This window comes from Triticum aestivum, chromosome 7A (assembly GCF_018294505.1).
Source record: "Triticum aestivum cultivar Chinese Spring chromosome 7A, IWGSC CS RefSeq v2.1, whole genome shotgun sequence".
Taxonomy (NCBI): Eukaryota; Viridiplantae; Streptophyta; class Magnoliopsida; order Poales; family Poaceae; genus Triticum; species Triticum aestivum.
This window is the reverse complement of record NC_057812.1, coordinates 227,305,396-227,332,450: the sequence shown is the minus strand read 5'-3', so window position 1 is coordinate 227,332,450 and position 27,055 is coordinate 227,305,396.

The window sequence follows — 27,055 nt, the reverse complement described above, 5'->3', positions numbered from 1 at the left end:
AGAGAGATGGCCGCAGCCAGGAGGTGGAGCGCCCGCCCCCCAAGGGGAGTCTGAATAGGACGAGGGGAGGGGGGCGTGGCCCCTCTTTCCCTCTCCCTCTCCTTCCGTCTTCTCCTAGTTGGACTAGGAAAGGGGGGAACCTACTCCTACTAGGAGTAGGATTCCCCCCTTGGGCGCGCCCCTTGTGGCCGGCCGGCCCCCTCCTCCTATCCTTTATATATGGGGGAGGGGGCACCCCATAGACACACACGTTGATCTTTAGCCATGTGCGGTTCCCTCCTCCACAGTTTTACACCTCAGTCATATTGTCGTAGTGCTTAGGCAAAACCCTGCGTCGGTAACTTCATCATCACCGTCAACACACCGTCGTGCTGACGGAACTCACCCTCGGCCTCAGCTGGATCAACAGTATGAGGGGCGTCACCGAGCTGAACGTGTGCGGATCACAGAGGTGCCGTGCGTTCGGTACTTGATCGGTTGGATCGCGAAGACGTTCGACTACGTCAACCGCGTTACTAAACGCTTCCGGTTTCGGTTTACGAGGGTACGTAGACACACTCTCCCCTCACGTTGATATGCATCTCCTAGATAGATCTTGCGTGATCGTAGGAATTTTTTTGAAATACTGCGTTCCCCAACAGTCTGGATACTTAAGCCAGTCTTGATGATTATGCTGGATGGAGCAGGGTACAGTACACATTCTATTCTACGTAGACTTCGTGCCACACACGCCACCACCATAGTCTCCCCTGCAAGTTATGACTATGGTAATTAAGGGTTACCCCGTGAACCAGCCTCTTTAAGGGTTCTGAGTAAACCCCCTTGCAAAGGCTAGAAGATAATGCTTTTACTGCCACCTCGAATTACATTCACATCCTAACCTTTAAAATGATAATGATACACTTCATGGCCTTCCGACGGTAATGCTGAGTGGAGCCCCTTCACAACATCTATGAAGTCTATTAAACTAAGCGTTCAACAAAATATCTCATATCCAATATAACGTTTCTGATCCTATAAATACCGAGGTTCATCTGTATCCCCGAGAACTAGGGGTTTACTCACACATGGAAACAACAAACATCATAAGGGTGGTGATGGTAAATATGAATGAATAACACACGTAACACACAAGACGATCCACTAGGGTTCTTGATGTTACAATGAGATGGATGTGGATGATGATGACAGTGGTGTTGATGTTGTAGACCCCTTGTGCTTGTTGGTGAAGAGGGCGTTCTCCTTGCCAACCCTCCTCCTGATGATCTCCGGAGGCTACAGATTTGCCTTCTGGATGAGTTACTGGCATTTCTCTGCGACTAATCCCCGATCTGATTTCACGGGGTGGAAGTAGTGGACAAGGTGATGACGCTGACACATCATATGACCACCCATACGAGCGGGCGAGCTCGTACGGAGCGTCGTCTTTTCTCTAGAGGCGCCACAAGTAATCTTTCTTTGGCCCCTTTCCTTCATTCTTTTATGGTAGTTGATTATCACATTAAATACACGATTTTCCTATCATTTTCTAGGATACTTTCTATAAAGTAGTATTTGCTCCAAAAGGTGTCACATGTGGAATACCGACAAAAAGAGATACGCGAACGCGGTAAAATCCCATAAGGCCTACTATGTAGGCACAAAATAACTACCTAATTCATCACATAAATTGGATTCAACAGTTGGAGTTGTGCGCCTCGATCAATGCGGTGCGAGATCGAATCCCGCATTGTACATATTTTTAGCTTTCTTTTATTTAATTTTATGCATATTTTTTTAAAATATCTATATTAAAAAATTATTTACATAAAACATTTTAAAAATCAAGCATTTGAAAGAGTTACATGTGTATAGAAAAATGTTTCTCATGTATACGAAAGATGTATCAGAAAAATACAATGTGTATGAAAAAGTTGATCTTGTATATTAAAAAGTTTAACCAAACATTTGAAAAATGTTAAACAAGTATTTGAAAAATGTAAATCAAGCATTTGAAAAAATATTAAATATGCATAGAAAAAATCTTGACCATGTATTAATCAAAGTTAATCTTATATTGTATTAAAAAACGTGAAACTTGCATTTGTAAAATGTTAATCAAGAATTTAAAAATGTTAAATATATATAGAAAAATGTTAATATTGCATTTGAAATATGTTAATTAGGCATTTGAAAAAAAATTAAATGTGTAGAAAAATTGTTGACCATGTATTAAAAAAATTATCAATCTTGTATCTGAATTTTTTAATCAAGCATTTAAAAATGTTTACAAAAATGTTGATAATGTATTAATAAAGTTAATATTCTATTGTACTCAAATAATGTTAAAATTGTATTCAGAAAATGTTAATCAACATTTGAAAACTGTTAAATGAATATAGAAAAATATTGACCATGTATTAAAAAATGTTAATTAAGCATTTTAAAATTTTAAAATATGTATAGAAAAACTGTTGAGCATGTATTAAAAAATATTAATCTTTTTTTTGGAAATTTTAATCAAGCATTTTTTAATGTGTATATAAAAATGTTGACCATGTATTAAAAAAATATTAATCTTGTATTTGTAAAATGTTAATCAGGCATTTTATATTTTTTTAATGCGTATAGAAAGAACACTCAGGGATGCAAACGAGTCGAGTTCGAGCGAGTTGGCGTCGACTCAGCTCAACTCATACTAAAATTCGAGCGAGCTCAAAATGTGCGAAGCTCAAGGTCGAGTTGTAGAAAGTGGCTCATGCTCAGCTTGTAACGATCTCGAGTCGATCTCGAGCTAGTTTCGAGCTAAATAAGATGATTTCTAAAATTACTTGATGACAAATTTTAAAGTAAGATAGGCCACAATAGAAAAAATCTATAAAATTTGACTTATTCTTTCTCAACTTAAGAGTAGTATTTAGTAACAAGAGATCATGGATAGAAGACCATGAAGGTGCGCCTGCTCTTAAACTTTGGCCAAAATAACAAGATATTGAACATATGGTTGGTCACATGTCATATTGAGGCTAAATTTTCTCCACGCTTGATTTTCATGTTTGCTAGTAGGTAAAATGAAGAAAGAAATCGTACATAACATATATGGCAATGGATGATCATAATTCTTCATAACAGACATTAATATTATTTAATATATTTATATGATATCGAGCTATCGAGTGAAAATCGAGCGAGCCAATGCAGGCTCAAAATCAGCTCATTTCTCCATCGAGCTACATAAAGTGTTTATACTCAGCTCATTTCTTTTCGAGTCGATCTCGAGTCGAGCTAGAATACGAGTCGATCTCGAGCCGCTCATGAGTCTCGACCTTTCCTTGCACCCTACTGACCATGTATTAAAAAAAGGCAAACTTGTATTTAAAAAATGTTCTTGATGCATACGAAAAATGTAGAATGAAAACCTAAAGAAACAAATAAAAATAAAAAAGCCAAAGGAAAACGAAAACAACAACAAATAATAAACGAAAGAAAAAAGTGCAAAAACGAATGGAAAATAGTGAAAACCGATAAATAAGCAAAGAAAACAAAGAAAACCAAATAGAAAACAATGCAAAAAAATAAAACCAAAAGAAGACAATGTGAAAAAAATAAAACCAAGAAAACCAAGTAAGAAACAAAAGAAAAACAATGAAAACCAAGAAAAACCAGGGAACGAAGAAACCATCAAAACCAAGAAAGAAAGAACTAAAGATAAAAAAATAATGAAACCCGAGAAGAAAAGAGAGAAAGAACGAAAGGAAAAAAAGTGAAACCCGAGAAAGAAAGAAATAAAAACAAAGAAAAACTGGTGAAAACCGATAAAGAAATAAAGAAAATAAATGAAAAAGCAAAGAAAACAGGAAACCAAAGAAACCATGAATAAAACTGATGAAAAAAATAAAGGAAAACAAAAAAACCTTAGAAAACCAAAGAAGAAACAAATAAACGAAGAAAGCCAAAAAGAACAAAAAAAAGTAAAACACGAGCAAAACGCACCGAGCGAATGAGCACGGCCGAGTGAGTGAGCTAGTGAGCGCGCAGAAAAGGGTCGGCCCTTTACGGTAGATAGCACGGGAACTTTCAGCGAGATAGAAGCTAGTCTCGCGCTAAACGAGATATAGCTCTCGCGTGGATTGTCGGGGCAATATGGTACTTCCTTCGTCTGGATTTATTTGAACCCTTGTATTATGGATTAAATTATGACCATGTGTATATAACTAACAAAATATCATTTGTATGGTACAAAAAATACATTATTGGTTTGTATTAAAAAGAGGTTTCCTACCATGTACTTCCTCCGTGCCAAAATTCTTGTCTTATATTTGTGTAGATACGGATGTATCTAATACTAAAATGTGACTTGATACATTCATATTTAAACAAATTTAAGACAAGAATTTTAGGACGGAGGAAGTAATTTTTATGACATATAGTTTACAACTCATTAGTTTTTTTATCAAAGTTAAACACTAAATATGAGAGGGGGCAATAAATCCAGACGGAGGATGTACTATGCCTACATCTTTCTCCGATATCTCTTATCCTACGGGGTAGCAAATATCTCGTACTCTCTTTGTTTAGATTTATTATTAGCCCCGCTCCTATTTTGTGCTAACATTTGACAATAAATTTAACTCGTAAAATGTAAACTATATGCCACAAAAATTATATCATTAGAATTCTTTTTCGACTAAAAATCAAACAAATAGCACATATTATATATTTTTTAGTCACATGAATGGTCAAAATTATCATAAAATATAAAGGGGTCTATAAACTCGGACCGACGAACTAGGTCTCAAATAAAAAAAATGATCGTCGTCTGGGCGTAGGCTAGCTAGGCACGCGGGATGCGGCCATCCCCCGTACTCCTACGTGCGTGCCCACAGGGGTAGAGAAGCCGCTTCCTTGCTCCGAGGTGTGCCGCGTGCGTGCCGTGCGCGGCGCCCCCGTACCGACGCCTGCCGCGGTGGTGCCACGCCGTAGCAGCAGCACGCGCGGGATGGCCTGGAAAGGCGCGGAGTCTAGTGCGCGGCCGCGGCGTGGTGCGTGCCCCTGCCACCGGCCCTATCGGCGCGCGCGCGGTCCTCCCTCCTCGACTGGCGTCCGCCCGGTGCAGTGCAGTGCAGTGCACGCGCGCGGCCTTCGTCGCCTGCCCGGCCGGTACGGCGTCTGCTTTTCTTTCGAGCCCACCCACTGCCCGATGGACCAGTCTCAGTCGCTGCATTCGACGGAGCGGCACCAGTCCAGTCCTGTACAGCTCGAGCGAATTCCCGTGAGCAGCGAAACAACGTTTGATCCTCCGGGTCACTCCGTGCGTGCACAAGCTGTTCAATGCATGTGCCGTGCGGTTGCGTGCATGGGCCGGCCGGGCTGAAAATCTTCCGGGGCGCCGCTTCGAGGCAAGGCGTCTGATGAACATCTATCTCACTGACAGCGCAGGCGACACAGCACGACGACATAAAGGGGGCTCTGTATGCGAATCCACCAGTAGCTTGCTCACTGCGGCAACACCCGTCATAAAAAGGAAACAAAAGAAAAACTCGTTGAGGCAACAACGTAAATGAACCCATGCGCCACTGTTAAACAGCATTGTGTGTTAGTAAGCTTTATTATTATTATTATTATTATTATTATTATTATTATTATTATTATTATTACAAAAAGAAAACTATCTGCAAGCAAGCAAGCTAGCTCCTCCTCTCACTCCCCCGGAGCTATGATGGTCACCATGTTCCGCTCCCAGCCGCTTTACCAACGGCTACATGTGATTCCTATTCTTTCACGTACACTAGTGACGCCGAATGGCCCCTTAGATTAGCTTAAATATTCAGATTAGTGGCACTAATCAGCAGTCACCACCATCATGTTCCGCTGCCAAAAGGCCATGGAGCACGGGCTACGCTAGCTAGCCCTCAAAACTAATCCTCACACACACCAAAAGATGGCAGTGGCAATGTGGGATATCATACCCGAGAGGTAGCTAGAGATCAGAACAAAAGTGCATCAACACCTTTACCAAGCATGTCCCCCTTTACATAGCCAAGAGGCAGTTTTCAATAGATGCCCACATACTAAGCATCCCCATTACCCCTAAACGATTGCATGTCTTGCAATGTTAATGGCCGACCGAGCCGCCCACACAAAAACGAGATATCTCTAACTTTAGGCCTTCGCATTGGTGTGCTAACATGGCTAGCTAGCTGCATCCAAGTGTATCTCGGGTAGCTTTACACCCTCTGCATTTCTCCTGGGAATTTCATGTACAAGTAGGGTGGGGCTATGTGAGCAAATCATGTTTAGGTAGAGCGATGAGTTGAAGACACTGGCCGGTAACAACAATAACAAACAAGGCTGAAAATTAACTTGTCCACAGCAAGTTGCCGAGTGATGTATTAGCACTAGCAGCATTGGTTCTTCCTTGATCAACTGGATATGGTTGTTGTAAAATCAACCGAGACATAGCTAATCCATTTATATTTTTTCCTAAGCCGAGACATGCGTGACACTACATGCAGAGCAGAGGTTAGACGGCGGTCGGCTTTGAAACATGTTACCCACAACCGCGAATGCCAAAACATCACTGGCATGCAAAGATTGGTTTTTGTCATAATTGAACACGTACACATCCGCCATGTTTGAGCACGTACGCACTCTGGCAGACTTATATTTTGTAATGGCTCCAACTGCTAGAGGTATGGCCGTTTCCAGCAACAAAATCCAAAGCGGCAGATCAGCTGAAACTGAAAGCAATGACACGGCAATAGCTTCCTCTGGAGAACTATATGGCACAAGCACGGCGACTGAGGAGTTTTAAGAAGCAACAGAAGTTGCGCATGATTGGGTTTGTACCTAAAGCATGGTATGCACTCACTTCCGGACACTGTAATTTTAATTTGGCCTGTCAGACCAAAGTAAGCTTATAACTGAACACTTGGTCATCTGTGACGGCAACTGAATACTGCAAAACATTTCTGAGTGGGTTGAGTCTGTTACTTATTTTCCTCTTTCCCTTTGCATCATGTAACAGCTCAGTGGCAAAATATTAATGTGGTGCAATCATATAGGAGTATATAAAACAAGCTAGTCAACTTGTTTGGATCTGTGCAGCAACTATGAGGTAGGTCAGTTCCATCATTATTTCTCTTCGCATGATACCCGCGGCATAATAATTCTCCTAACTATCCAAATAGTGGTAATAAGGAAAAGCTTCATGCATTGTTTTCTCTTTCTTCTTCAGTTTCTTCTTCCTCCAGTTTGTATATAAAGCTGAGACAATCATATGACATGTTGCACGTGTACCACTGAAGACTAACGCCCAGATCAGATCACCAGTGGAAGTTTCGTCCAGAAATTCGTTAGAACCCCTGTTCTTGACAAAAAAAACGTCAATAGTATATTTAACTTCTTGTCTTGCCAACTCATATATTTCCAAATGCAGCGCTGTAGTAATTTTTTTTTTGGACAATTGCAGCGCTGTATACTAATACTCCTTCATTCCTTCCATCAACATGAATATTGTTCCATCCGTCCGGAAATACTTGTCATCAAAATGAATAAAAAGGGATGTATCTAGATGTATATTAGTTCTAGATACATTCCTTTTTATCCATTTTGATGACAAATATTTTCGGACGGAGGGAGTGACATTCATAGTAATGAAGTGGAAAATAAATAATGGAGTACAATTGTTAATAAAAATATCTAATGCAAACTCAATATGTGCAACTGCACTAACACAAACATGATATCATTTAAATATAAGTTCTCCCACTTAAAAAATTATAGCATTACAACCCCACGATTATACCTAATATCATTTAAAACATACTAGTATCACATATAATTGAAATCCTCAATACCAAATTGTAAGTGCCAAACGGGGAACAAAATCATCAACAAGAAAATAGTAAATATATAATTCTTAGAATTAATAATTTCATCTATGATTTATTCGTCAGTTCTCGAACATGTAAAGGGTTACAATTTATTTTGATCAAATGTCATAGCATTTGTACTGTACAAGATGGAATTGTGTACTACAAAATAAAACTAATATGACGACTAGCACTACGAATATTGTCTTTGGAGGCCGAGCTTCATGGAGCTCGGTTTTGAAAAATTCGAATTTCGCCATATTTTATAATTTCTATGTTTAAAAAATTTCTGAAAAAAACATAGATTTATATAAAGGCATAACACACGTGTGTGCAAATTTTCAGGGCAAAATACGGTGAAATGAGGGCTGTACAAAAAAGACAAATCTGAGGCTTTTTAACACATGATACTATTCATCATCTCAGGCCATGAATTTGTCTTTTTTCGTACAGGTTGCATTTCAACGTTTTTCATCCTGAAATTTTACACACACACACACACACACACACTTAACATTCTTGTTTACTTGGACAATTTTTTTCATATTTTTTGAAACCGAAAAGTTTGAATTTTGATTTGTTTTTAGAAAAAGGCCCCCATGGAGGCCGAGAGCCAAACGTCCGTTCTCCTTATTCAGCTTGTAATTGAATTCTTTGACATCGAAGTACATTGCTCAGATAAAAAATGCAATCCCTGGATCTTCCTGGTATTCCACATGACTACTAAAAATAAATGAATCGTTCTGGTATAAGTGAATTACATGACTTACCTTTTCAATGCACAGTACTTGGCTCATGAAATTTCTTTGACCTCCTCCAACTATCACGAGAGCAACTCCAACTACCGAATAACCTTTCAATGCAGTCAAGCAATGCGTTATGTATTATATTGACACATACTTCATGTTTTTCTTTCATGTAGATTGAAGTACCATTTCCACACTACAGATCTAAAACGTTAATCACTTTCACATCCCACTCAAAACAGCGGCTACATCTCTTGGTCTAGAAGGAATACCACTTTTTTGCATTTCTCGAGCATAGAATTTCACTTTTCTATCTTTGCATAATTTAAAGCAATGATCATTCACATCTGTTGCACTTACAAGAGATATACTATACTTAAAAGCTAACTTTTTATATATATTTCAGGTGACTTTAGTAATCCATCAAATTTGATCTCAGATAACATTTTTTATATTCGGAAAATCTATTCAGAACACCACAAACATGATCCACTTTGAGTCTAGACTTTGAATTACATCTTTCATCCTCAGTTTTCAGGCTTAAGTCATCTCATTTAGTGTAATTATATCTGAAATCTCTGGTACATACCGATATCACACTTCCTGAATATAACTTGACCTAGATGACATTTTACATCACTCAAAGAGAAAACTTAGTCAGTATAGCAAACCAATATTTTTATATGTGAATCATATAAATGTTCCTTACCGCCTGTTCGGAAGCTCTCCGGTCTCGTAACTCCGCTCCGCGCGAGGAGCTCGGTTCGAGCAGCTCCCTGCCATTGTGCTGGCGCTCCCTCCGCTCCGGGAGCAGAGAGTATGTGAACAGGGCCTCAATATGTAAATATATTGAATAATGCATCCACATACAAGTATGTTCTACTCTATGTAACTTAGTTGAATACAGTTTGTAACTATTGTCAACAGTTAACTTTTCATTTTGCATTCTAATATTTGTAATCAGTCCTTGAAACATTATGTACCTATCAACTTATATTTCAATAAATAAATAAAGTTATATCCATTTAGTCAAAGAAGTTAAATCACTAATACAATCAAATGACCTTAAGTTTCAGTCCCAGGGACTTAGCTCAGGACTCATGTATCAATTAAGTATTAGTTTCCATAACTAACATTTACATCGTGAGAAGGTGTAAGTTTCTACTTATCAAACTTAGTATGATACGTTTTACATACGTAAGTGTAGTACCTCCATTTCTATTTGCATTTTTTGTACAATTACAAATCAAGATATTAGATACCACAAAAGATTCAATAAGTCCAATATGAGAGTTCTTGCTAGAGAGCAAAGTGACTACAAGAACAGAAAGCTAGCAGCATAAACATGCACAATAAGATTCAACACATAGTTAAAATATACGACACTGCACCAACATGAAACTTGAATGAAAATCAAATACAAGAACAACTGACATATTCCAGAAAGAGTTCAGATATACCTTTGCTCATGTTCTCAATATGATTCATGTCTTTCAATCGTTGAGAACAAAATCGGTTATATTCCTTTTCTTCTACATCATTGCTGCTTGAAGACAAGAGTTTAGTAGCGGAGGTATGTTGAGGCCAGGGGGCGCTGCCCCCCCCCCCCCTCCCCCGACCCGACTTGGATCAATTCCTTAAAAAAGGGCTCATATTGGATTATTTTTAAAAACATTTGCCCCCCCCCCTCCAGGGATTTTCGGCTAGCTCCGCCACTGCAAGAGTTCTTGCAAAAAAGAACAAACCGACTAATATAACAGACAACTAGCCAGAAGAAGAAGAACACGAGTGTTTTTTTCCACAACCGGCCGGTTCCATTACTTGAATCCAATGTATATAAAGAAATTATACCCATAAAATGGGCCCCACACGAACAATCGCTTTCAAGTTACAAACAGATTACATGTATTTACCTTAGAGCTATACAAGGGGAATAGATTATATACACAGTTATATTTCTGAATCATGGCGCAGATCAACGGCCCACAATCTGCTTGCACCGCCCCCGCATGTCACGACTAGTTGGCTGCTCTATTTTTGTAGACGGTTGGCAGTTAAGTAGATAACAACGAATCTCTGCTTCGATCGACAATGTGCACATGTACTACGTTTTTTTGGTTATTCTTACTATGATTATTTTGGTTGTTATTTTACGAAAACTGAAGTTCTAAAAAAGCCGAATAAACCAACCGGATTAACCATATAAACCCAATGCCCACCCCTAGTTACTCCTGCCTCATGTAGTGCCAGAAACCGCAGCCAATAGCTGTTGCAGCTTTGCAACAACACAAAAGGAGTGATAGCAGCAGACATGCACAGCAACTAAAATTGTACAAGTGGTAATACAATACAAGCCCTGTCTATCTACTTGTAAACCGTGATTAGGTGTCAGATGCGATGCAAAACAAAGAATAATTCCAGGCCCATCCCTAGCCATGATTCTCATCACATGCGGCTCATCGGGAGGATCAAGCAGCAGCTCAATTCAAAACTGCAAAGATGGCAGCGGGACCAGTGACAGTGAGCAGACCATGCATGCATGCATGCTTGAACCTAAACAATGGAGTAGAGCATGCACTGATGATTTGACAGAGGGTTAGGCTATAATACTGGCGGACTGGTGGTACTTGCTCGATATGGTTATGCATATGCGCTCCTTCCTGGTAGCTGCAGCAGCAGCTTGATTTGGAACAGGGTCAGTACGTATTTCAGTGTTTTCTTTAAGCTCGGCAGGCACCGTGCTCCCTAAAAAAAATGTTCTACGGTTAAGAGAGGATGTATAATATACGTGTAGCCGTATTTCACGACCTGTCTGGCTTGTCCATTTCTTGTTCTAGTTGGCAGTGAAGTCAAAATAACTGTAAAAATCGTTCTCACGGAACATCTCGAGCAGTTATATATGCAGCCGTATTCCACGATGAAGATTAGTTAATCTTGGCGCGGGGAAGACAAAGCCACGGGGGAAAGGAATCGCTTGGAACTATCGGCCGTGACACGGGCTGATGCTCTTGCTAGTCACGGTCGCCACACTTGCTTGGACCTCAGGATCTAGGAGTAGCAGCTGCTATGCAAGCAGACAATCCAAGATCAAACAAAATCCACGTATATGAGCATCATGTCAAGCTCAGCAACCCTAGAAATACTTGCGCTTCCCGCGACATATCACATCAAAACCTATTCACCTAAGCAATTTTATCGCGTTAGATCGACGGCGACAAGATCGTTTTCACTTACTTTCCGTTAGACCGACGGCGACAAACTCGCTTTCACATAGGTAATTATTACTCTCTCGGTCTCAATAATATAAGAGTGTTTTTTACAAAGGGTATAAGGTTTCGGCAGAAATCACATATCTGACCTCAGGCAGAAATCAAATCACAAACTGACCTGGTCACAAAAAAATTTCACTCTGCTGACCCTTTGGCGTGGCGCCCGACAGCCGGGCGCCGCATCCTACTGTGCAGCGCCCTTCCCTTAGGCGTCGCACATCCTGCCAGCGTGGCATCCCTGGTCCAGTTACGGCCCCACACGCACCTGTGCAGCGCCTAAGAGCTAGGCGCCACACACCTGTAATGTGCAGCGCCTAGCTCTTGGGCGCTGCACAGTCTGTGTTCCATTTGGGCTGGCCCCACTCTCTCTCCCCTCCCACCCCCACCCCACACACCCCCACCCGACCCAAACCTTTAGACTTGCTGCCCTCCTCTCTTCCCCTCTCCCCCCTCTCAAATCCTTCTCAAATCTTGCAAATCCGGAGTATTTGACCGTGGATTTCGAAGCCAACCCCTCCCTTAAGGTAATCTCCTCCGATCCCCTCGTTTTCATCCATAGGAATTGTCACATTTGCTCAAATCTTGCTAGTTTGGGGAAACCCTAGATTTTGATAGGATTTGGAAATTTGTGTTGAATGATGTTATATTTCTTTGCTAATTTGGGTTGTTTAGGCTTCCATAGTATGCTAGGGTTAGGGTTATGTGTGTTTGATGTTGGTGTTAGGGTTATGTTGGTGTTAGGGTTGTGGTTATTGTTATGTGGGGGTTAGGGTTATTAATTCATATATATGTTAGGGCATATGTGTGCAAATATTTTTCTTAAGTATTTACTTGATATATGTGTGTTTTTGATTATTGTAGGGATGGGGAGAACATGTGTTTATGTTCATCATGTGGATAAAGAGGCCTTTTTGAAAGGCAATGTTGAGACGGACCCGGATGAGCTTGACATGGTGTTTGAGAGTAGTCCTAGCTATGCGGAGCTTTTGAAACAAGTGAGGAAAGATTTGAATTGGATGGACCCAAGTGACGTTGTTGAGTTCGAGGGAAGGCATAATGTTGGTTTAGGAATGCACATCCGTTGGAAGACAATGCGTGTGAACTCCGAGCAACGTTGGGTTGCATACAAGGAGACGGTTGCCGAATCTCTAGACAAGGCTCTTGAGTTATTTGCCTCCAAGAAGGTTGAGTCTACTTTGAATTTAGACTTGAACCGGAACCCCTCCCCGTTGGTTGCTAGCACTCCCCCACCCATGAACCAAGATCAAATGAGTGAACCTCAATTCACGCAAGAAGATTGGCCAACATTGAGCCCGACTCCAAACAACCAAAATGAAGGTTTTGAAGAGGAGAATGATGAGTACGAGGAGGATGACAACGAAGTTGACCTCCATGACAACAATGTGGGTGATCTCGACCAATATCATGTGCAAGAGACAATGGACCAATCCATCCCTTTTTCCCGTGCATATGCATCGGACTCGGATGACGATGGTCCTGATGAAGAAGTTGATGAGGAGGGGTTCACACCGAAGGAGGCCGAAGCATTTAAGAAGGTATTCGGGCGGGATCACAAGACACCATTGTTCAAGGATCTTAGTCTCGCGGATGAAGCCGTTGTGGATGGTGGAAAATGCATATCTCTTGGAGCTAGGCCAAGTTCTCACCGTGATTTGGAAGACGGCAAGAACGGGATATATCCCGGTTGTGAGTTTCAATCCTTCTTGGAATTGAAGATGTGGCTCGACAACTACTCGGTTACACATTATCGTCCACATAAAGTGGCCAACTCGGACGTGAATGTGCGTTACACGGTCAAATGTGAAGTGCCAACATGTCCATGGATTGTGCGTGCAAGGCCATGGAAAGGAGGTCCCACTTGGCGCATAGTGAGTTGTCTACCAACTCACATGTGCCGGCACAAGAATGCGGATGGCAAGCTTGTGTACCAACAACACAGACAACTCACGTCTGAGTTCATTGCTTACAGGTTGTCCAACCAAATATCCACACTTCCAACAATGAGCATCAAGAGTGTCATTGACCTTGTGAAAGCCATCTTTCATTACAAGGTGAAGTACGGCAAGGCATGGAAGGCGAAGCAAGCCGCATTCAAGATGTTGTATGGCAATTGGGAGGAAGCATACAACCGACTCCCTAGGTTGTTGTTAGCTATGGCCGCCACAAACCCAGGCATGGTTCACGTGGTTGAGCCTCATGGGCACCAAACATTGATTCATAACGGGAGGACCGTCCGAGTATTTGGCCGTGCATTTTGGGCCTTTGAGCAATGCGTGAGGGCTTTTGAGCATTGTCGGCCCGTCATCGCCATTGATGGCACGTTCTTGACCGGACAATACAAGGGCACTTTATTGGTTGCAATAGCAAGTGATGCCAATAACCGGGTGTTGCCTTTGGCTTTCGCTTTGGTTGAGGTGGAGAACAATGATAACTGGGAGTGGTTCTTGCGTCAACTGAGAACAAGGGTATTACCTGCTGAAAGGGAAATTTGTGTCATATCGGATCGCCATCCTGGAATTCTAAATGCGGTGGTGGTTGACATTCCCGGACATACAAAGTTGCATCATCGATGGTGCATGAGGCACTTTTGTGCAAACTTCTATAGGGCATGTGGTATCAAGGAGTTGGCCGATGATCTTCAGGATTGTTGTCTCGCTTTCACCAACAAGTGGTTTTCCACATTGTTCAATGCATTGCTCAGACACAAGAAACTTGACCCCGGCGGTCAGGAGTTTCTGAATAAGAACATTACCGAAAGGAATATGTGGGCACGTGCTTTCGATGAAGATGGCCGGAGGTACGGTCAAATGACAAGCAATATGGCAGAATGCTTCAATAAGGTGCTCAAGGGTGTATGTGCATTACCCGTGACGGCAATAGTTCAATACACATTTGACAAGTTGAATGAATACTTTTTAAAGCACTCAATGGAGACTGATAAGCAGATTGCTGGTGAGAACAAGGATAAGCACAAGTACAATTTCCCACCAAAGGTTGAAGAATGGTTGGAATTTCAATCACGAAAGGCAGACTCCGAAGAAGCTGTACTATATGACGACAACAAGTGGAAGTATGAGGTGAAAGAGCCCGAAGGAACCACAAACGATGGCCGCCAACACGGAGGCCGGGCTTTCAAGGTCTCCCTAACACGGTGTGATTGCAGCTGCATGAGGCCGTCTTTGCTTCATCTTCCATGCTCGCACTTGTTAAATGCATCCCGGGTTAGGAATGTGGACGTCAATCACCCTCTTACCGTGAGGGAGTCCGAGTTCTTAATCATGACGGTAAAGAATACATGGACTCCACGGTTCCAGCCATACTTGGACCAATCACAATGGCCGGAGTATCATGGAGTTCAACTATGGCCGGACCCGGAATTGAAGATCGTTAGACGGGGAAGACGCAAGACAAAGCGTCTTAGAGGTGACATGGACGGATGGGGCCATGGTGGTGGTGGAGAATACGACATCGGCCAATTCCAAGAGCCTCGTGAGCAATTCCGTTGTGGGGGCTGCAGTAATGGGGGACACAACACAAGAACTTGTCCCAAACCAAGAAAGAGATCAAAGAAAAATGGTGCAAGCACAAGCCAAACAAATGATAGCCAACCAAGTGAACCAAGGGGTAGCCAACCAAGTCAAACAAGTGGTGGAGTGCCAAACCACTCAAATCAAACAAGCCAACGAGGAACTAGGCAACAAAGAGGGAGTCATCTTGGTCTTAGAAGAGGCCGTGGTGGTGGTCTTGGCCGTGGTGATGGTCTTGACCGTGGTGGTGGTAGAGGCCGTGGTGATGGTCTTGGCCGTGGTGAAGGTCTTGGCCGTGGTGGTGGTAGAGGTCATGGTGATGGTCTTGGTCGTGGTGAAGGTCTTGGCCGTGGTGATGGTCTTGGTCGTGCTGGTGGTAGAGGTCGTGGTGATGGTGTTGGTCGTGGTGAAGGTCTTGGCCGTGGTGGTGGTAGAGGTCGTGGTGGTGGTCTTGGCCGTGCTGCTGGTAGAGTCCATGGTGGTGGTGGTGGTATAGGCCGTGGTGGTGGCGGTAGAGGCCGCGGTGGTGGTGTAGGCCGTGGTGATGGTGGAGGCAGTGGTGATGGTGGAGGCAGTGATGATCTTGGCCTTGGCAGCGGCCGTAGTGGAGGAATGTTCTCTTGGCTCAATGGACCATTGCCGTATGTGACTTACTATGATCTTGTTCTTTTGGCTCAATGCTTGTGTTGTCATTTTGTATTGTGTGACTAACTATTATATTGCCATTTTCATAGGTATGGAAACAATGAAGGGGGTAGAGGACACGGAGGGGGAAGGTGAGATCCCTTGGTGGTGGGAGGAGGGAGAAGAATAAGAAACTACATGGACCGTGATTTGGACAAGTATATGTGCTATGTGTGTATGACTATGTGAGGGGACTAATATTTCTGTATATGACTATGTGAGATCCCTATGTGTGTATGACTATGTGATTTGGACAAGTATATGTGCTATGTGTGTATGACTATGTGATTTAGACTACTATTTCTGTGTTTTGGACGCCTACATTTAATTTGGATATGATTATGTGGCATCTTTATGAATCAAAAAACAAAAAAAAACTAGCAGTTATTTGAAAATAGCAGTTAGTGCAGCGCCGAAGGCCAAGGCGCCACACTACACAGTGCAGCGCCTTGGTCTTCGGCGCTGCACACCTGGACATGGCAGTCCAGAGAGCAACAGAATCATTCCAGAGAGCACCAGGAGCGTTCCAGTTGGTTTTGCACCCCAAAAATTGCTAAGTCAGTGTGCAGCGCCGAAGGCCAAGGCGCCACACTACACAGTGCAGTGCCTTGGTCTTCGGCGCTGCACACCTGGACATGGCAGTCCAGAGAGCAACAGAATCATTCCAGAGAGCACCAGGAGCGTTCCAGTTGGTTTTGCACCCCAAAAATTGCTAAGTCAGTGTGCAGCGCCCAAGGGAAAGACGCCACATTATACACTGCAGCGCCTAATCCTTGGGCGTTGCACTGTATAGTGTGGCGCCCTTCCCTTGGGCACTGCACACTGACTTAGCAATTTTTGGGGTGCAAAACCAACTGGAACGCTCCTGGTGCTCTCTGGAATGATTCTGTTGCTCTCTGGACTGCCATGTCCAGGTGTGCAACACCGAAGACCAAGGCGCTGCACTGTGTAGTGTGGCGCCTTGGCCTTCGGCGCTGCACCCCTGGACATTTATTAGGCTGCACCAACTCCCTCCCACCCATCCCCACCCCACACACCCCACCCTCCACACAAACCCGAAGCTCAGTGCCTCCCCTCTGCCCTCCTCTCTCCCCCTCTCAAATCCTTCTCAGATCCGGAGTATTTGACCGTGGATTTTGAAGCCAACCCCTCCCTTAAGGTAATCTCCTCCGATCCCCACGTTTTCATCCATAGGAATTGTCACATTTGCTCAAATCTTGCTAGTTTGGGGGAAACCCTAGTTTTTAATAGGATTTGGAAATTTGTGTTTCTTTGCTAATTTGGTATGGTTAGGTTTTCATAGTATGCTAGGGTTAGGGTTATGTGTGTTTGATGTTGGTGTTAGGGTTATGTTGGTGTTAGGGTTGTGGTTATTGTTAAGTGGGGGTTAGGGTTGACCAATAATTCTCGGTTTTGTAGGCATGGCTTCATCCGGTTCCATGACGAGGCCACCGTGTGCTAACCAAGAAGACATGCCGAACAAGTGGGAGGACGCATCTTTGGACAAGGTGAAGGAGAAAGATGTCAACATCCCGCCTTGTTGGTGTGGAGATGTTTGCAAGGTGAAGGTGTCCACCGACGGAAAGAAAGCATGGACGGAAGGGCGGAGATATTTTGTATGCCCGAACTATGCTTATGATCGTGCACTTCCAACTAACGCCTATGACCAACCACCGGTAAGCTCGAGAAGTAAAATGTTACTCTCAAATGTGTGTCAATACTAACAACAAATTTTTATGCAGTCACCGCCTCCTCTATGCAAGTACTTCACGTGGATAGATCTTGAAGTGCCAGAAGATGTTAAAAAGGACCAATACGCAGATTGTCTTAGGCGGCAACGACGGTTCGAAGAATCGTTTCGAAGAGGCTTGGAGGAAGAGCGTTGTCAGAAGGAGAGGATGGAGCGGAAGAAACGAGAGGAGGAGAGGGCACGCCAAGCGAAACTTGCTCGTGAGGAGGAGAGGGCAAGAAAGCTTGCAAAGGCTCGCGAGGCGCAAGAGGAGGACTCGGCACGTGACAAGAAGGGGAAATGGCCTCGCTCTTCTCAGTAGGGACTTCGCTTCGGTGCACTCGTCGTCAACTATTTTCTAATGAATGTGTCATGAAGTTGTGAGGGCATGTGAGATGTTGGTGAACTATCTTCTAGGGCAAGCTGCCATTTATCATTTGTAATGAATGTGTCGTGAACCATGTCGTAGTAATATTTGAATTGTCTTAAGTTATGAACTCGTCGGCTTAAAATTTGTGTTTGTTCAAATTGTTGTGATGCTGCAGTCATTATAAGTATTGTGGATGTGATGCAAGCCAACTATGGCTCTCTGGATCGTCATGGAAGTAGTGCAGCGCCTAAGGACAGAGCGTTGCACTATATAATGCAGCGCCCAAGTGTTGGGCGCCACACAGTACAGTGCAGCGCCTAACTGTTGGGCGCTGCAGTGCTGCTATAAGCAAAACTGCAGAAACAGATGCCATTTTGGCCTCCTGCAGCAGCACTCACATAATAAAAATACTGTAAACTGCACATGCTAAGCAAAGAGAACTAATAACTTGAACATCATATCATTTAAGACAATTCAACATTACTTCAGGTTCGCAAACACAAATACCACACTAGTAAGAGTTCACCAACATATAACATAACCTCACAAGTTCGTCAACCTAATTAAACGGCTACAATTAACATGAACAAGCACTAATGCCTTCCGCGCGTGTTCGTGGTGGCACGCCTGCAGGCAAGCTTCTTCTTCTTAGGAGCACGAGGATCCTCTTCATGCACTTCCTCCTCCGCCTCCGCCTCCTCCTCCACCTCATCATCCAAGCTAGCCATCCGTGAGGTCCCTACGACCACCTTTGGGTTGCCTCTGTTGTCATAGTCGTTGGGCGTGTACCGGCGTCTGGGCTGCCTAGGCTTGAACACATATGCGGACCGAGCTTGAGCGTCCGCCAAAGTCATGTCATCATCAAGCTCATCGCCCTATCACACAACGAAACAATATGGTGAAGGCCGATGTCGTAATCAAGTGAGAATCACATCTAAAGGATTAGTCATACCTCTTGGGTGATCCCACCCTCATCATCCACATAAGCATATGAGGAACTCACATCGTCCTCATGGTGAGGTGCGGGGTTTGATGGTGTACCAGACCTGGAGGCAGATGGTTCATCATATTCAGGATCACGGCAACCGAGAAGGTTCGATAACCGCCTTAACTTCTTGGCCTGACGCTGTAACATGAACAAGTGTGTAAGATATCAAACTTCGCAACATAGACTGGCTCTCATAGTGAATGCGATATGTACCTTGAGGAATGCTCGTAGTGAACCATCATCATTGCCAGTTCCAACCGGTGTCTTCTCCAGAATAGACTGGCTCTCATCAGCTGCTTTCTTGATCTCGGTGCGCCGCGGATGAAAAAAATGAATGCGTTAGCCATTCAAACATGTGTAATACGGTCAACAGGAAAGTAAAGAGGGGAACACTTTACCACATAGTTAATCACCGGAACAGCAGGGACTCCTTGCCCTAGCCTGACATCTCTGTTGTACTTCCCCTTTGCTAGATCCTCAAAGTTTACGGGTTCTTCAAGAATATCCTCATTATATGCCGGCGGGCATATCTCAACTCGAGTAGTTTCAATAAACCATCGTACGTAGTTATCAAAAGCAAGTGAGTTGTGCTCATGAAGCGGGGCGCGTGCAGTGCTACGAGCTTGCTCCACACAAAGCTGGAAGCGGGTAACATACGCAGAATGATGCTTGGCCCAGTCTTTTATCTTCCGTTGCCTTCTCCTGTCCAACCTGCGTGGTATAAAACCAAACATTAGCACAATCAAAAGGAGTCCCGATGATTAGACAATACGCACACATGCTCTCTTACCTATGAAGTGCTTTATCCGTGTCCACCCAATCCGGCGGGTGAGGCTGGAAAAGACCAAACTGACGATACACGCGATGCGGCAAATGAAACTCAACCGCCCAGTTGCATATCAGTGGGCACCGCATAAGCTAGAGATCCTTATCCCGCAAGCACATCGGGTTGAGGCGGAACTCCGCGGTGTACCCCAAGCTCTCACCCGCGCCATATGGCTGCCATTCCACCTATGAAACAGGGAAACAATGCAAATTTGATAACTATTTTTCAAGCAAGCATGAGAAAGGACTAAAGTAATGACCTCCTTACCTGCTCAGGCGTAATCGTGTCCAACTCGGCAATGTACTTTTGTTACATGAGATTGACATCGTTCGTCATCTCGGAAACGATATCCCACTTGTAAGCCCACGTGGGGCGCCGTAATTCGTCATGTTCATCTGCATACCAAGGATCAAACCTGACGCTCTTCGGGCGTCCAACAGGCAGACGCTCCCAGCTCCATACAGAAAGTAGAAGCAGATTACCACCAATGCCTGCACTAGGTGTGATCCTGCAACACGCATCATCCAGCTACATATGAAAGACAAACAATGTTAACTTGACAGTAAGCTTGCATTGCTAATGAATAAATGAGTTGATCACAAAACAGACCAACTACCTGTCGGTACAAGTAGGCAAGAGTCGCTGAACCCCAGCTCCATTTGCTATCGAAGACGGTCAACGCCTTCAGCCACATCCATGGAGCGTTCTTGCCAATGGGGTCAGGAAACAAAGTCCTCGACACAATGTACCACATATACACACGAGCATGTGTCTGGATCACATCATCAGTTGCATCCAGAGGGCACGCCGCAAAGTTATTTTGAATCCACATGAAAGCAGCTCCGGCTGCCTTCCTTTCCCTCTTCTTCTTCTCTTCTCCCTCCTCTACATCATCCTCAGCCTCGGTAGGAGCCATACCGATAAGAGCAATCATCTGCTCGCGCCACCCATCAGAATCGGTGCTCATACATAGAGGCCTCCCGTCGATAGCAAGACCGGTGATCAACGAGACATCCTCGAGCGTCACGGTCATCTCCCCGGTCCGAAGATGGAAACTGTGGGTCTCTGGCCTCCACCGATCAACAAGAGCGGACACCAGTGGAGCGTTCAGATTCGGCGTGGACCGGCTGACCAACAGAATCCACGGGAGTAGTCCTGCCTGCTTGATGTACGGTGTGTACCGCTCATCGTAAGGCATGGCAGGACCAGAGACCCCGTGATACCGAATCTTCAGAGGTTCAAGCTTCTGCAAAAAACAAGTAATGACAAATCTTAGGGCATGTAAATTTCAACTAAAGGCAAATTTGCAAAATATTTAGATTACTCATTATTACCTTATCCTTCTCGCGCATCATGTAGGCCCGGTGTTGCACGTCGTAGACATCGTCCAGAAGCCAAACCATCCTTACAATTTCAAACAATAAACATATAAAAGTTCATCTTCATCTCAAATATCGGTATACACTAAACATATAACATGTGTTCAACTACAAGAATCTCAACATCTCCTTCTCACACAATGAATATGTCATATGTGTTCAAATAAACTAAACATCTAATATTTCAAATAAACTCAACATCTAATATTTGAAATAAACTGAACATCTAATATATATCTAAACAAACTTCTCATATATGTCAATCAACATCTCATAGTTATCTATAAAAATTGGCATCTCATATATATCTAAAAAAACTAAACAATCTAGGGTTTCAACAACAAGAATCATATATTGTGAACTAATAAATAACACTACGGTACTACCAATATGAATACACATCCTAAATCGAGCAAACCAAACAAATCAAGGGTTCCATCAAATCATGGACAAATCTCTAGAATGGCAACAAATTTACGGAGCAAAAGAAAGAGAAGGGAAGAGTTTACCTAGTAGGATGGATTGGGGATCGAATCCACGAATCAAATCTTCAGATCTGAGAGGGATGTGGGGGGATTAGATGGGGGCGCCGCCGCCGCCGCTGCTCTCTGTCCGGAGAGCGGAGAGACGAAGAATTGCCTGGTCGGGCTGGGGCGGCCGCGCTTAAGTCACTGTGCAGCGCCCAAGGGCTAGGCGCTGCACGTCAAAGTGTGGCGCCTAGCTCTTAGTCGCTGCACAGGTGCGTGTGGGGCCGCAACTGAACTAGGGCTGCCACGCTGGCAGGATGTGCGACGCCTAAGGGAGAGGCGCTGCACAGTAGGGTGCGGCGCCCAACTGTCGGGCGCCACACCTAAGGGTCAGCAGAGTGAAATTTTTTCGTAAACAGGTCAGTTTGTGATTTGATTTCTGCCTCAGGTCAAATATGTGATTTCTGGCTAAGGTTTCAGCCTAGCCTGGAGATCCTTCAGTGGAATTTGGTTCAGAGCTCCTCTTGTGTGTGTTCCGATCCATCGCGTCATATATGATTATGATTGCTGAGTTCGTCTGCAGTGGATATATTCTATTCCCGCTGTCACACGTGGAAACCCCCACCTTTCCCTCCTTGAGCTCCACGCCCACCCCCTTTGCTGCACAATCAATCAAGCGGCGATTCAGCACAAAAAACAACGATTGTTTACATCACATCATCATCCACCTCGCAGGATTAGTGGATCGGCAACGGCGTCCGCTGCTCTATTTTAGTCGCCAGCTAGCCAAGAGAAGAGCAGTACATGTCGTACTCTATAGAATCACGCCAAAAACACAAGATTGTTGCTCGCTGCGTAGAGTACGGTTTGTGTGTGTCAATGTGGCGTGGGAATTGCTAAGGCATCATGTGTGGGGTACAATTGCATCCAGGGAACATGCCATTTTGTTATGGACTTTGCCTGGAAATACTCCCTCTGTTTTCTTCTCAATTATACTCCCTCCGTTCCTAAATATAAGTCTTTTTAGAGATGTCACTACAGACTACATACGGAACAAAATGAGTGAATCTACACTCTAAAGTATGTCTATATACATCCGTATGTAGTCCGTTGTAGAATCTCTAAAAAGACTTATATTTTAAAATGGAGGGAGTACTTATATTGTTAAAATTTTGGTCATTGTCATGCAGACACAGTAACTATTTTTATAAAAAGAATAAAATCTATTATAAAGATTCACCGGAAGTACAAAACACCTCAACCATAATGAAAAATTACATCAAGGTTCTTGAACCACCGAACGACCATTGCGGCCGTGAGAACGAGCCGCCGACGCGCTGCTGTCGCCGCTCCCATACCGGAGCCGGCCTAACCTTGTCGATGACAGTCGAGAGTCTGCGTGCACGTGCCATAAGGACCAGCGCCCCGGAGCTGTAGTTGTCGCCGTTGAATCCTTACATAGATCTGAAGAACCTGACACCAGATATCGTCGCTGCATCGCATGACGTGAAACCCTAACCTCCTCCCCCCCTCCCCTCCCCCACCCGAGGAGCTGACAGGAATCTACACCGGAGCTCAGTCTAATCCGTTCCAATGAACGAACTTTAGGAGGATCGGAGCCCAGAAGACTGGCTCAAAGAAGAAGCGTCGCCATCCGTCCAAACACCGTTGTGCGAGGACTAAAACCCTACATACCTACTAGCCGGATTCGATGCACCAGAAATCCCCTCCCCGCCACCGGCCGCCGGAGCGGCAGGCGGAGGGGAGGCAAATCAACGGACTCGCCGGTGGAGACCGCGGGGAGGAAGGCTTTCCCTGGTCACCTTGCGAGTGGGGGAAGAAAATCTTTATATCGGGCCAAACTCAACGCACCAAACTAGCCTGCAGATAACTATTTAGATCGCTGCTTAATAACACTATGAGTACATTTATGATAAAAAATTATAATTGCTATTTTTTAGACGAATGATTTTTTGGTTTCAATAAAAAAATAGATTCTCCAATTCTTCTCTTTCTATATCTGTTGGTTTTTATTTATTTTTTACTTATTTTCGTATTTTTTGCTAATAAACTTTCAACTTAGTAGTTTTGATACATATTTATTTGTTTGTTTTTTTAGTAATACACTTGTTGTGTGGTCGGTGGTTTTGATATCTATTTATTTATTTTGGGTGTGGTGGATGGATTTTGCCTCAGCTTGAAATCTGGTTTTATTTTGTTTCTCTTCTTTCTTCATTTTCGTTTTATGTCTCTGTTTGTTGCTGGTTTCATCAAATGCATATTTGTAGCAATCTGGACATGCGCACATATTCTATGATCTTAGCAATCCTAGCAATAAATCTGGACATGCTCACATAGTATGATCCTAGCAATGCTAGCAATCAGTCTGGACATGCCAACATACTATGATGCTAGCAATCAGTCTAGACATGCACATTTACTATATGACCCTATTCAAGCAATCAGTCTCGGCATGCACACATACTATGATCCTAGCTATCCTAGCAATCGTAACTATCCTACACACAAATCGATTCAGTAGAATTCTAATCAATCTGGAACAACAACCACCACTCAGAAAACCCTAATCGCTTAAATCAAATCGCGTTTGCAGAATTGAATGTACTTACATCAATGGATGGCCGAAGGAGGAGCTGGTGTCGCCAGAGATGGAGCGGAGACCAATGGCAACGGAAACCCTGACGGGAACAACTGCAATGTTGCCCCTACCACAATGGATGTCATGAGGATTGCAAGCGAAGTGCCAGCCCATGCCACGGCTGCTGTTGTCCCCCCTCTGCAGCAGCGGAAATACCGGCTACGGTAGTTCCCGCTATTATCGGTGACCCGGTGCAGATGGGGAAGGTGCCTTCGACATCCACGCCAACCCAGCGGGGACGAGGTTCAACTTCGTCATGGAGGCAACCCGCTGGTCGTCGTTGGTGCTGCCAACATGGAAAGGAGTCACGCAGCAGGGTGGTGGAGTGCCGGCAAGCATCGGTGCTAATGAAGGTGCGATGAGAGAGGGGTGTGAATGGGGGTTTTGGGCGGTGAAGGAAGAGGAGCGCAAAGTAATGTTTTTATAGTCTCTCGTGCTTCCTGAGGCGTGCAGGTGAGGGTCACGCGTGGCTCAATGGAGCCTAGCTGAGTGAAAACGAATGATTCGAATGTTTTTACCTAGTCCGGCCCAGCGGTGTTTTATGTTTCGTGCAGGCTAGAATTTTGATTTAACCTAGGCATCCAATCGGGCCAAAACAACATCTTAGAGGCTCTATGGGGAGTACGTAGGCCACCCAACACACCCTTTGCTTTACTTCTCGCTTTCTTTTGAACTTTGTGTCGTTGTGTAGGAACTATGATGGTGGATGCACTTTTGGGTGATGTGTGTGGCAACAAATAAAATAGGATGACCATCGATTCTTCAAAATGCAACTGCAAGATTTAATTTGAAATATTTTGGTAATACGACACATATAGAGTGCCTCAATACAATAATATATTTTTAAGTCTCAATTAATTCAAAAAATTGCAAGTTTCATTCCTATGCCTCAATTTACCTGATGTAAATTACATTCTTAAACCAAAACGCTTAAACATGTGCTATGAGTGGGATGTTTTATAGGTTTTTGTTGGAAATATGAGCAATTTACCAAATGATTTTATTAACGGAAATACTAGATAAAGCATGACTAATATAGTAGAGATAAAATAAGTCATGCATTCTGACAGAGAGAAGGTAAATAGCTTCTGCATGTATGAACCGTATCCTATCATATCTAAAGCAGACAGTATAGCAAGTAGCATATATGAAGTAGAACCTATCATGTGTAGGACAAGGACTAGAACAAAGAACTATGACAGAACCTTTAACAGGAAAGACAAGAACACGTACAGGACAGCAGCAGCAGAAGCGCTGGACTTGGGGTCGGTGTCCTCGCCTGCCATGTCGTCGAGGAGGTCGTGGACGTCGGGGAAGAAGTCGTCGTCGGGGAAGTAGTCGTCGGCGCCCGGATCGTCCGTGATGAAGCAGCCAGTAGTCGCGCTGAGCGCTCCCCAAAAACCTTAGCACCCTTCTCCCGTACAGGACTCAAAAAGTGCGGTTTCGGAGGCCTACTGTCCCGACCTGCGGTGCACGCCGCAAGACGGGATGGGGAAGAATGTAGCAGCAGCGTAGTGGTCGGAACTTTTTGGCGAGAGGAAGAGGAGCTTCTGTTGTGTCTCTCTGAAGCAACGAAGGGAGACGAAGCGAACAGGCAGCGGCCGAAGAGGCGCGCCGTTCGAATTTAGTGTCCACTACAGAAAACGTTTTAACTCCCACGTGACCTTTCATATACCCGTCGTGCGTGGCAAAAATTTAGATATCGGCTCGGCTCATTCCCGCAACCCGCGGCGCGGCGCGGCGAGGCGTGGCGTGGCGGGCGGCGGAGGAGGAGCGCGCGTGGATATCCCTCTTGTTCTCATGCTCGTACAAGTGGGGAAAGAACCTCCCTTATAAGGAGGTCCAACTCCCTCTAAACTAGCAATGTGGGACTAAACTTTAGTAGTACCCCTTGCCTTGCACAAATGGGCTAAGTGGGCCTCTAGGATTTATTAGGAATTTCTGAAATAGTTATTGGGCTGCCTAAAATAGACTAAATTCCAGCAATCCCCCACCAGATCCCAGAGGCACACAGAAATTTGCCTTTGGTTCCAAAACACTGTTTTATATACCGGTACTGTAGTGGAGACTGTTAAGTTGAATTTCCACCTAGAACTCTATGCTACACTAGTAAGCAACTTGAACAGTGGACTGGGCCTTGAACTGCAAGTTTTCTGCGAATCTAGCTTCACATAAAGCCTTGACCGATACGTGGCTACCGTAGATCTTCCCTGCGGGTGGAGCTTATGCGTCATACTCTGTGACCTTTCATGAGTTTACTAGAGAGAACGCTACTCTCATAGATTGTGACGTTTGACAATCAGACTCATATAGGTGTGTTCTTCAAAAGATGTTATGCAGGATAACATCTCTGCTTAAATAAGCCACTTAGAACACATTAAGATATACATCAACCTGCCATGCAGATTAGGAGAGTATTGCATCTTCATGGAGTGGTATTGTGAATAGTAAGGATACTCTCCTCTCAGTTGACCAACAGCTTGTCTTCTACATCTAATTCACGGGATCTCCGATCACAAAGAATAGGTTACCACTGT